The sequence below is a fragment of the Propithecus coquereli genome, unplaced genomic scaffold, assembly GCF_000956105.1.
Source record: "Propithecus coquereli isolate 6110/MARCELLA unplaced genomic scaffold, Pcoq_1.0 Scaffold478, whole genome shotgun sequence".
In the NCBI taxonomy this organism is placed as follows: Eukaryota; Metazoa; Chordata; class Mammalia; order Primates; family Indriidae; genus Propithecus; species Propithecus coquereli.
This window is the reverse complement of record NW_012150596.1, coordinates 1,039,321-1,050,630: the sequence shown is the minus strand read 5'-3', so window position 1 is coordinate 1,050,630 and position 11,310 is coordinate 1,039,321. Positions and strand designations below refer to the sequence as shown.

Genomic DNA, 11,310 nt, shown 5'->3' with positions numbered 1-11,310 from the left:
TTCTATTTGTTATTTAAAATTTTTAAATGTTTAATTATTATGGGTACATAATGGTTGTATATCTTTATAGGATACATGTGATGTTTTGATACAGGTATACAACTTGAATTAATCAAATTAGGGTAATGGGGTATCCATCACTCAGGCATTTATCATTTCTTTGTGTTAAGAACATTCTAATTCCACTCTTAGTTATTTTAAAGTATACCCTAACTTACCATTGATTATAGTGACTTTGCTGTGCTATCAAATATTGTTATTTTATCTAACTATCTAATTATATTTTTGCACCCATTAACCATCCCCACTTTATCCTCCCCTCCCTGCTACCCTTCCCAGCCTCTGGTAACCATCATTCTACTTTTTGTCTGCAGGGGATCAATTGTTTTTAATATTTAGCTCCCACATACGAGTGAGAACATGCAACATTTGTCTTTCTGTGTTTGGATTATTTCACTTCACAAAATGTTCTCCAGTTTCATCCATGTTGTTGCACATGGCAGGATTTCATTCTTTTGTGGCTATATAATATTCCATTGTGTATATGTGCCATAATTTCTTTATCTATTCATCCATTGATGGACACTTAGGTGGATTCCAAATGTTGGCTATTGTGAATAGTGCTGCAATAAATATGGGAATGCAGATATCTTTTCCATACACTGATTTCCTCTCTTTTGTATATATATCCAGCAGTGGGATTGCTGGGTCATATGGAAGTTCTATTTTTAGTTTTTTGAGGAACCTCCATACCGTTCCCCATAGCGGTTTCACTAATTTACATTGTCACCAACAGCGTATGAAGGTTCCCCTTTCTCCACATCCTTGCTGGCATTTGTTATTGCCTGTCTTTTGGATAAATACTATTTTAACTGGTATGAGATGCTATCTTATTGTAGATTGGATTTACATTTCTCTGATTACTAATGATGTTGAGCATTTTTTCATAGATCTTTTGGCCATTTGTATGGTCTTCTTTTGAAAAATGTCTATTTAGACCCTTTGCCCATTTTTTAATTGCATTATTTGATTTTTTTCCTATTGAGTTGTTGGGGCACCTTATATATTTTAGTTATTAATTCCTTGTCTGATGGGTAGTTTGCAAATATTTTCTCCCACTCTGTGGACTGTCTCTTCCCTTTGTTGATTATTTTCTTTGCTGTACAGAAGCTTTTTAGCTTGATGTGATCCCATTTGTCCAACTTTGCTTTGGTTGCCTGTGCTTTGGGAGATACTGCTCAAGAAGTTCTTGCCCAAACCAATGTCCCTGAAGCATTTTCCCAAAGTTTTCTTTTAGTAGCTTCATAGCTTTAGGTCTTAAATTTCAGTCTTTAATCCATTTTGATTTGATTTTTGTATATGGTGAGAGATAAACGTCTAGTTTCATTCTTCTGCATATGGATATCCAGTTTTCCCAGCACCATTTATTGAAGAAACTGGCCTTTCCCCACTGTATGTTCTTGGCATCTTTGTCAAAGATAAGTTCACTATAGATGTCTGTATTTATTTCTGGCTTCTCTATTCTGTTCCATTGGTCTACATGTCTGTTTTTATGTCAATATCATGCTGTTTTGGTTGCTACAGCTCTGTAGTATAATTTGAAGTCAGATAATGTGAATCCTCCAGTTTTGTTCTTTTTGTTCTGGATGACTTTGGCTATTCTGGGTCTTTGGTGGTTCCATATAAATTTCAGGATTATTTTTTTCTGTTTATATGAAGAATGTCATTGCTACTTCATGAGGATTGCATTGAGTCTGTAGATTGCTTTGGGTAGTATGGACATTTTAACAATATTGATTCTTCCAATCTACAAGCATGGATATCTTTCCATTTTTTTGTGTCATCTTCAATTTTTAAAATCATTGTTCTATAGTTTTCATTATAGGGATCTTTCACTTCTTTAGATGAGTTTATTCCTAGGGGCTGGGTGCGGTGGCTCATACCTATAATCCTAGCACTGGGAGGCTGAGGGAGGAGGATCGCTTGAGCCCAGGAGTTTGAGCTTGCTGTGAGCCAGGCTGATGCCAGGGTGACAGAGCAAGACTCTGTCTCAAAAAAAAAAAAAGTTTATTCCTAGATATTGTATTTTATTTGTAGCTTTTATAAATGGGATTATTTTCTTTATTTCTTTTCCAGATTGGTTACTGTTAGCATATAGAAACACTACTGATTATTGTATGTTGATTTTGTATCCTACAACTTTACTGAATTTGTTTATCAGTTTCAATAGTTTCTTTGTGGAGTCTTTAGGTTTCTCTAGATGTAAGATCATATCTTCTGCAAACAAAGATAATTTGACTTCTTCCTTTCCAATTTGGATGCCTTTTCTTTCTTTCTTTCTTTCTTTCTTTTTTTTTTTTTTTAGGCGGAGTCTCGCTCTGTTGCCCGGGCTAGAGTGCCGTGGCATCAGCCTAGCTCACAGCAACCTCAAACTCCTGGGCTCAAGCGATCCTCCTGCCTCAGCCTCCTGAGTAGCTGGGACTACAGGCATGCGCCACCATGCCCGGCTAATTTTTTCTATATATATTTATCCAGATAATTTTTTTCTATTTTTTTTTAGTAGAGACGGGGTCTCGCTCTTGCTCAGGCTGGTCTCGAACTCCTGACCTTGAGCGGTCCACCCGCCTCGGCCTCCCAGAGTGCTAGGATTATAGGCGTGAGCCACCATGCCTGGCCGCCTTTTATTTCTTTCTCTTTTCTGATTGTTCTACCTAGAACTTCCAGTACTATGTTGAATAACAGTGGTGAAACTGGGTGTCCTTGTCTTGCTCCAGAGCTTAGAGGAAAGGCTTTCAGTTTTTCCTCATTATGTATGATACTGGCTGTGGGTCTGTCATATATGGCTTTTATCGTGTTGAGGTAAGTTCCTTCTATAGCCAGTTTTTTGAGAGTTTTTATGATGAAGGGTGTTGAATTTTAGTGAATGCTTTTTCATCATCAATTGAAACAATCATGTTTTTTGACCTTCATTCTGTTGATATGATGGATGACATTGATTTGCATATGTTAAGCCATCCTTGCATCCCTGGGATGTATCCCACTTGATCATGATAAATAATCTTTTTAATGTGTTGTTGAATTCGATTTGCTAGTATTTTCTTGAGAATTTTTGCATCTGTGTTCCTCAGAGATATTGGCCTATAGTTTTCTTTTTTTGTTGTGTCTTTGTCTGGTTTTGGTATCAGGGTGATACAGGCCTCATAGAATGAGTTTGGGAGTATTGTCTCCTCCTCAATTTTTTGGAATCGTTTCAGTAGGATTGGTATTGGTTCGTCTTTGTTTTTTTTTTTTTTTTAAGTTTCTTTAATTTCAAAATATTAAGAGGGTACGAATGTTTTAGGTTACATGGATCAATTTTGTAATGCTTGAGTCCAAGCTATAGGTGTGTCGTGTATCCATCACCCAAATCGTGTTCATTGTGCTCATTAGGTAGGTGTTTGCTCTTCCCCTCTTCCCCCCTCCCCCCAGGTTAATTTCCATTGTGTTTTACTTCCCTCTGTGCACATGTGTGCTCATTGGTTAGTTCCAATTTAATAGCGAGTACATGTGGTATTCTTTTTCCATCCTTGCGATACTTCACTTAGGAGAATGGTCTCCAGTTCCATACAGATTATTGAAAAGGTATTAATTCATCCTTCCTTATAGCTGTGTAGTACTCCATGGTATACATATACCACATTTTATTAATCCATTCATAAATTGATGGGTACTTGGGTTGATTGAATTGTGCTGCAATAAACATGTGTCTTTTTGATGAAAAGTCTTCTTTTGTTTTGGGTAAATACCCAATAGTGGGATTGCTGGATCAAATGGTAGGTCTACTTTTAGTTCTTTGAGGAATCTCCATATTGTTTTCCATAAAGGTTGTACTAGTTTGCAGTCCCACCAACAGTGTTTAAGTGTTCCTTTCTCTTTACATCCATGCCAGCATCTATTGTTTTTGGACTTTTTAATAAAAGCCGTTTTACCTGCGGTAAGGTGATATCTCATTTTGGTTTTAATTTGCATTTCCTTGATGATTAATGACATTGAGCATTTTTTCATATTTTTATCGATCATTTGTCAGTTTTCTTTTCAGAAGCTTCTGTTCATGTCTTTTGCCCATTTTTTAATAGGGTTGTTTGGTTTTTTCTTGCTGATTTGCTTGAGTTCTTTGTAAATTCTGGAACAGAGAACCCAGATATAAAACCATCTACCTACAAACAACTGGTCTTTGACAAAGCAGACAAAATGTACACTGGGGAAAAGAAGCCCTATTCAATAAATAGTGCTGGGAAAATTGGATAGCCACATGCAGGAGAATGAAACAGGACCCCTACCTTTCCCCACTAACAAAAATTAATTCGAGGATAAAAGACTTTAATCTAAGGCATGAAAGTGTAAGAATTCTAGAGGTAAATGTAGGAAAACTCTTCTAGATATTGGCTTTGGCAAAGAATTTATGACTAAGGCCCCAATGACAATCACAGCAACAACAAAAGTTAGCAGATGGGATTTGATTAAACTAAAAAGCTTCTGCATAGCTAAGGAAACTATCAATAAAGCAAATAGACAGCCTATAGAATGGGAGAAAATATTCACAAGCTACATGTCTGATAAGGGACTAGTTCTTTGAATGCTTGGTTGAATTCAGCAGTGAAGCCATCAGATCCTGGGCTTTTCTTTGATGGGAGACTTTTTATTACTGCTTGTATTTCATTACTTGTTATTGGTTTGTTCAGGTTTTTGATTTCTTCCTGATTCAATCTTGGTAGTTTGTATGTGTCCAGGAATTTCTAGGAATGTGTCCATTTCTTCTAGGTTTTCCAATTTATTGGCATATAGTTGTTCATAACAGTCACAAATGATCCTTTGGATTTCCGTAATATCTATCAGTGGTAATGTCTCCTTTTTCGTCTCTGATTTTATTATTTGGGTCTTCTCTCTTTTTTCTTTCCTTAGTTAGTCTGGGTAAAGGTTTTGTTTATCTTTTCAAAAGACCAACTTTTTGTTTCATTGATCTTTTGTATTGTTTCAATTTCATTTATTTCTGATCTGTATTATTTCTTTTCTTCTACTAATTTTGGGTTTGCTTTGCTCTTATTTTTCTAGTTTTTTGAAATGCATCATTAAGTTGTTTATTTGAAGCTTTTATACTTTTTTGATGTAGACATTTATTGCTATGAATTTTCCTGTTATTACTGCTTTTGTTGTATCCCATAGGTTTTGATATGTTATGCTTTCATTTTCATTTGTTTTGAGAAATTTTAAAATTTCCATCTTAATCTCTTCATTGACCCACTGGTCATTCAGGAGCATATTGCTTAGTTTCCATGTATTTCTATATTTTCCAATTTTCTTCTTGTTATTGATTTCTAGTTTTATTCCATTTTGGTCAGAGAAAGTACTTGGTATGATTTCAACTTTTTTGAATTTCTCAAGACTTGTTTTGTGGCCTACCATATGGTCTATCTTTGAGAATGGTCCGTGAGCTGAGGAGAGGAACATGTATCCTGCAGCTGTTGGATGAAATGTTCTGTAAATATCTATTAGGTCCATTTGGTCTATAGTGCAGATTAAGTCCAATGTTTCCTTGTTGATTTTCTGTCTGGATTATCTGTCCAATACTGAAAGTGGGGTGTTGAGGTCCCCAATGAATATTGTATTGGGGTCTATCTCTCTCTTTAGCTCTGGTAATATTTGCTTTATATATCTGGGTGCTCCAGCATTGAGTGTATATATGTTTAGAATTGTTATAGCCTCTTGCTGAATTGACCCATTTATCATTATATAATGACATTCTTTGTCTCTTTTTACAGTTTTTGTCTTGAAATTTATTTTATGAAGTAGAAGTATAGCTACTCCTGCTCTTTCTTAGTTTTAATTTGCGTGGAATATCTTTTCCCATTCCTTTATTTTCAATCTATATGTGTCTTTATAAGTGAAGTGTATTTCTTGCAGACAGCATATGGTTGGCTCTTTTTTTTTTTTTTTAATCCATTCGGTCACTCTATGTCTTTTGATTGGACAGTTTAGTCCATTCACATTCAATGTTATTATTGATAGGTAAGGACTTACTACTGGCATGTTATTATTTGATTTTTGGTTGTTTTGTGGTCCTCTCTTTCTTCCTTCTTAGCTTCTTTTGTTAAAAGTGATTTTCTCTGGTAGTGTGTTTTAGTTTCTTGATTTTTATTTTTTATGTATCTGTTGTAGGTTTTTTCTATTTAAGGTTACCATGAGGCTTGCAAAGAACAGTTTAAAACCAATTATTTTAAACATATGAAACTCCGCTTACAAACAAGTAAACAAGCAAAGAGAAATCTAACAGAAATTCTACTCTTTAATTCCATCCACTAGCTTTTTGTGTTGTTTCCATCCATATCTTTTTATGCTATTTATCTCTCAAAAAAGTTATTGTAGTTATTTTTATAGCTTTGTCTTTTAGTCTTCCTACTCAAGATATAAGTGGTTTATATACCACAGTTACAGCAATAGAGTATTTTGTATTTGTGTACTTATTGTAACCAGTGAGTTGTATACCTTCAGATAATTTCTTATTGTTCATTAATGTTCTTTTTTTTCAGATTGAAGAACTCCTTTTAGCATTTCTTGTAGGACAGGTGTGGTGTTGATGAAATCCTTCTGCTTTTATTTGTCTGGGAAAGTCCTTATTTCTCCTCTATGTTTGAAGGATATATTTGCAGGATATAATATTCTGAGGTTAAGGTTTTTTTCTTTCAGCACTTTGAATATGTCTTGCCACTCTCTCTTGTCCTGTAAGGTTTCCACTGAGAAGTCTGCTGCCAGACATATCAGAGTTCCTTTATATGTTATTTTTTTTCTTTTTTATTGCTTCCCTTAGGACATTTTCTTTATCCATGACCTTTAGGATCTTGATTATTAAATGCCTTGTTTGGGTTAATCTTCTTGGTGTTCTATTACCTTATTGTATCTGAATATTGATATCTTTCTCTAGGTTTGGAAAGTTCTCTGTTATTACTTCTTTGAATAAAGCTTCTACCCAAATCTCTCTTTCTACCTCCTCTTTAAGGCCAATAACTCTTAGATTTGCCCTGTTGAGGCTATTTTCTAGATCTTGTAGGTATGCTTCATTCTTTTTTATTCTTTTTTTCTTTTCTAACTGTGTTTTCAAATAGCCTGTCTTCAAGCTCACTAATTCTTTTTTTTTTTTTTTAGAGACAGAGTCTCACTGTGTTGCCTGGGCTAGAGTGCCGTGGCGTCAGCCTAGCTCACAGCAACCTCAAACTCCTGGGCTCAAGCAATCCTCCTGCCTCGGCCTCCCGGGTAGCTGGGACTACAGGCATGCGCCACCATGCCTGGCTAATTTTTTCTATATGTTTTTAGTTGTCCAGCCAATTTCTTTCTATTTTTAGTAGAGACGGGGTCTCGCTCTTGATCAGGCTGGTTTCGAACTCCTGAGCTCAAACAATCTGCCCACCTCGGCCTCCCAGAGAGCTAGGATTACAGGCGTGAGCCACTGCGCCTGGCCAAGCTCACTAATTCTTTCTTCTGCTTGGTCAATTCTGCTTTTGAGACACTTGGATGCATTTCTCAGTTTGTCAATTGAATTCTTAAGCTCCAGAATTTCTGATTGATTTTTTAAATTATTTCAATCTTTTTGTTAAATTTCTCTGATAGGCTTCTGAATTCCTTCTCTGCATTGTCTTGAAGTTCATTGAACTTCTTCAGGACAGCTATTTTGAATTCTTTGTCTGAAAGGTCACATATCTCCATTGCTCCAGGATTGGTCACTGGTACTTTATTTAGTTTGGTGAGGTCATGTTTTCCTGGGTATTCTTGATGCTTGTGGATGTTTGTCAATGTCTGGGCATTGAAGAGTTAGATATTTATTTTAATCTTTGTAGTCTGGACTTGTTTGAACCCATCCTTCTTGAGAAAGCTTTCCAGATATTCAAAGGGAATTGAATATTGTGATCTAAGTCTTTGGTCACTGCAGCTGTATCAGCACTGGGGTGCCCCAACCCCAGTAATGCTGTGACTCTTACAGACTCCTGGTGGTACTGCCTTGGTGGACATGGGTAAGATATAGGAGAATTCCCTGGATTACCAGGCAAAATCTCTTACTCTCTTCCCTTACTCTCTGTGCTGAGCTGCTGGAGTTGGAGGAGGAGTGATTTGGGCACTCCCTCATGGCCACCAGCTCCAGGTCACACCTGAAGCCAGCCCAGTCTCACCCAAAGCCCGGGTTGACTGTCACCTGGCTACCTCTGGTGTTTGTTCAAAACCCAAGGGCTCTTTAGTCAGTAGGTGGTAAATCCTGCCAGGACTGGATCCTTCCCTTCAGGGCAGTGTGTTTCCTTCTGGCTCAGGGTGGGTCCAGAAATGCCATCTAGGAACTAAGGCTTGAACTCAGGGGCTTCAGGAGTCTGCTTGGTACTTTATTTGACTGTGGCTGAGCTGGTACCCAAGTTGCAAAACAAAGTCCTCTAAACTTTTCCCTTTCTTTTCCTCAAGTGGAAGGAGACTCCCTGGGCTGCACTGCCTATAGCTGGGGGGAGGTGACACAGGCATTGTTTTGGCCACCATTGCTGCTGTCTCATTGGGTCACATGTACCCCAACTCCACTGGTTCTGAGCCAGCACAGCTGCAGGAATTGCCCAAGGACTGCAGCCTTTATGGCCTGACTACAAATTTAATCCAGGCCCCAGGCTGCTTTTTGTCAGCCAGTGGTGGGGCTAGCTGGAACTGGATTTGGGGGTGGAGGATTTCTCTCTAGCCAGGCTGGTCTAAATGCTCCCTCTGTGGACACTGGCAGAATTCTGCCCTGTGCTGTGTTTCCCTGTGCTGGGGTGGCCCTGAGTTTCGATGCAAAGTCCCACAACCACTTTCCTCTCCCTCCCCTGGGCACATAAGATTCTCTCTCCACTCAGGGTGCTGGTGCAGCACTGCTGGGGGATGGCGGAAGAGTGCTGATGACAATGTTATGAAATTAGATGAGGTAGTGGTAATCACAGCACAACTCTGTGAATATACTAAAAATAGTGCAATGTTGGTAGTGATGCCCAGTGTTTGTTTCCTGCTTTTAGTAATTTGAGTCTTCTCTTTTTTTCTTGGTCAGTATAGCTAAAGGTTTGTCAATTTTATTGATCTTTTCTAAGAGTAACTTTGGTTCTCTTGCTTTTCTCTATTGTTATTCTATTCTCTATCCCATCAATTTCTGCTCTAATCTTCGTTATTTCCTTCCTTCTGCTTTCCTTGAGTTTGGTCTGCTCTTCTTTTTCTAGTTTCTTCAAGTGGAAGGCAAGGTTATTAATCTGAGATGTTTCTTTATTTTTTTTTAAATGTACTTTATTTTTTAGAGCAGTTTTAGGTTCACAGCAAAACTGAGGTGAAAGTACAGGGAGTTCCCATTATACTCCTAGCCCCACACATGCACAGACCTCCTCCATGATTGACATTTTTTCTAATCCGTATACTTTTTTCTTTTCTTGTCTTATTGCATTAGCTAGTACTTCAAATATGATGTTGAAAAAGAGTGATGTGGGGAAACATCCTTTCCTTGATTCTGATTTTAGTAAGAAAGCATCTAGCTTCTCATCATTAAGTATAATGTTAAGTGTAGAGTGTGGTTTTTTTTTTGGTAGATATTCTTTATCGAGTTGAGAAACTATTCCTAGTTTGCTGAGCATTTTTTAAAAAAATTACTGAGTGCTGTATTTTGTTAAATTTTTTTCTGCCTCTGTTGATAGATCACGTGATTTTTCTTCTCTAGCCTGTTGATATCATGGATTACATTAATTGATTTTCTTTTGAATGTTGAACCAGTCTTGCATGCCTAGAATAAATCCCACTTGGGTGTGGTATAGAATACTTTTTATCTATTGCTAGATTATATTTGCTAATATTTTGTTGAGAATTCTACATGTCTGTTCATGAGAGATATTGGTCTGTAGTTTTCTTTTAATGCCTTTGTCTGGTTTTGGTATTAGGCTAATGCTGGCTTCATAGAATGAGTTAGGAAGCATTTTCTCTGCTTCTATCTTCTAGAAGGGATTATAGGGAATTGGTATAATTTCTTCCTTAAATGTTTAGTAGAATTCACCAGTGAGCCCATCTGGGCCTGGTGTTTTCTGTTTTAGAAGATTATTAGTTATTGATTCAATTTCTTTATTAGATATGGGCCTAATCAGATTATCTGTTTCTTCTCTCATGACTGTTGGTGGATTGTATCTTAAAGGAATTGTTCCATTTCATCTGGGTTATCACATTTGTAGGCATAGAGTTGTTTATAGTAGTCCTTTATATGATTCCTTTATCCTTTTAATGTCCACAGGATCTGTAGTGATGTCCTGTCCTTTCATTTATGATACTAGCAATTTGTATGTTCTCTCTTTTTTTTCTTAGTTAACTTGGCAAGAGGTTCATCAATTTTCTTGATCTTTTCCATGAGCTAGCTTTTGATTTCATTGATTTTCTCTACTGATTTACTGTTTTCAATCTCATTGATATCTGCTCTAATTTTTATTATTTCTTTTCTTCTATTTATTTTTAGATTTAATTTCCTTTTCTTTTTTGAGTTTTCTAACATGAAAGCTTAGATTTTTTATTTTAGACCATTCTTCTTTTCTAATATATGCATTTAATGCTGTAAATTTCCCTATAAGTGCTGCTTTCACTGCATCCCACAAATTTTGATAAGTTATATTTCCATTTTCATTTAATTCCAAATATTTTAAAATTTCTCTTGTGATTTCTTTTTTAGAAAAAAAATGTGTTATTTAGAATTATGTCATTTAATCTCCAAGTATTTTTCTGTTATTGATTTCTTTGTTTATTTTATTGTGGGCTGAGATCATACATTGTATGATTTCTATTCTTTCAAATTTGTTAACAAGTGTTTTATGGCCCATAATGTGGTCTACCTTGGTGAATGTTCCTTGTGGACTTGAGAAGAATGTGTAATCTGCTGTTGTTGGATGATATAGCCTATAGATGTCAATTATATCTGGTTGTTTGATGGTGCTATTAGTTTTGACATGTCCTTACTTATTTTCTGCCTGGTGGATCTGTCCATTTCTGATAGAGCGGTGTTGAATTCTTCAACTATAATAGTGGATTCATGTATTTCTTCTTGAAGTTCTATACATTTTTTTCCCTCACGTATTTTGATGCTCTGTTGTTAGGCAAAATACACATTAAGGATTGTTATGTCTTGCTGGAGAACTGACCTCTTTATTATTATGTGATGCCCCTCTTTATTTCTGATAGTTTTCCATACTCTAAAGTTTGCTCTGTCTGAAATTAATATAGCCACTCTAGCTTTCTTTTTCTTTTTTTTTTTTTTTT

General features: G+C 36.4%; 1 protein-coding gene across 1 annotated transcript in view; it reads left to right on the top strand.

Moving 5' to 3' along the window:
• Window positions 1-11,310, top strand: part of ARHGEF6 (Rac/Cdc42 guanine nucleotide exchange factor (GEF) 6) — a 109,651-nt gene that overhangs the window by 51,885 nt on the left and 46,456 nt on the right. The gene's annotated exons all lie outside the window — the stretch shown is intronic.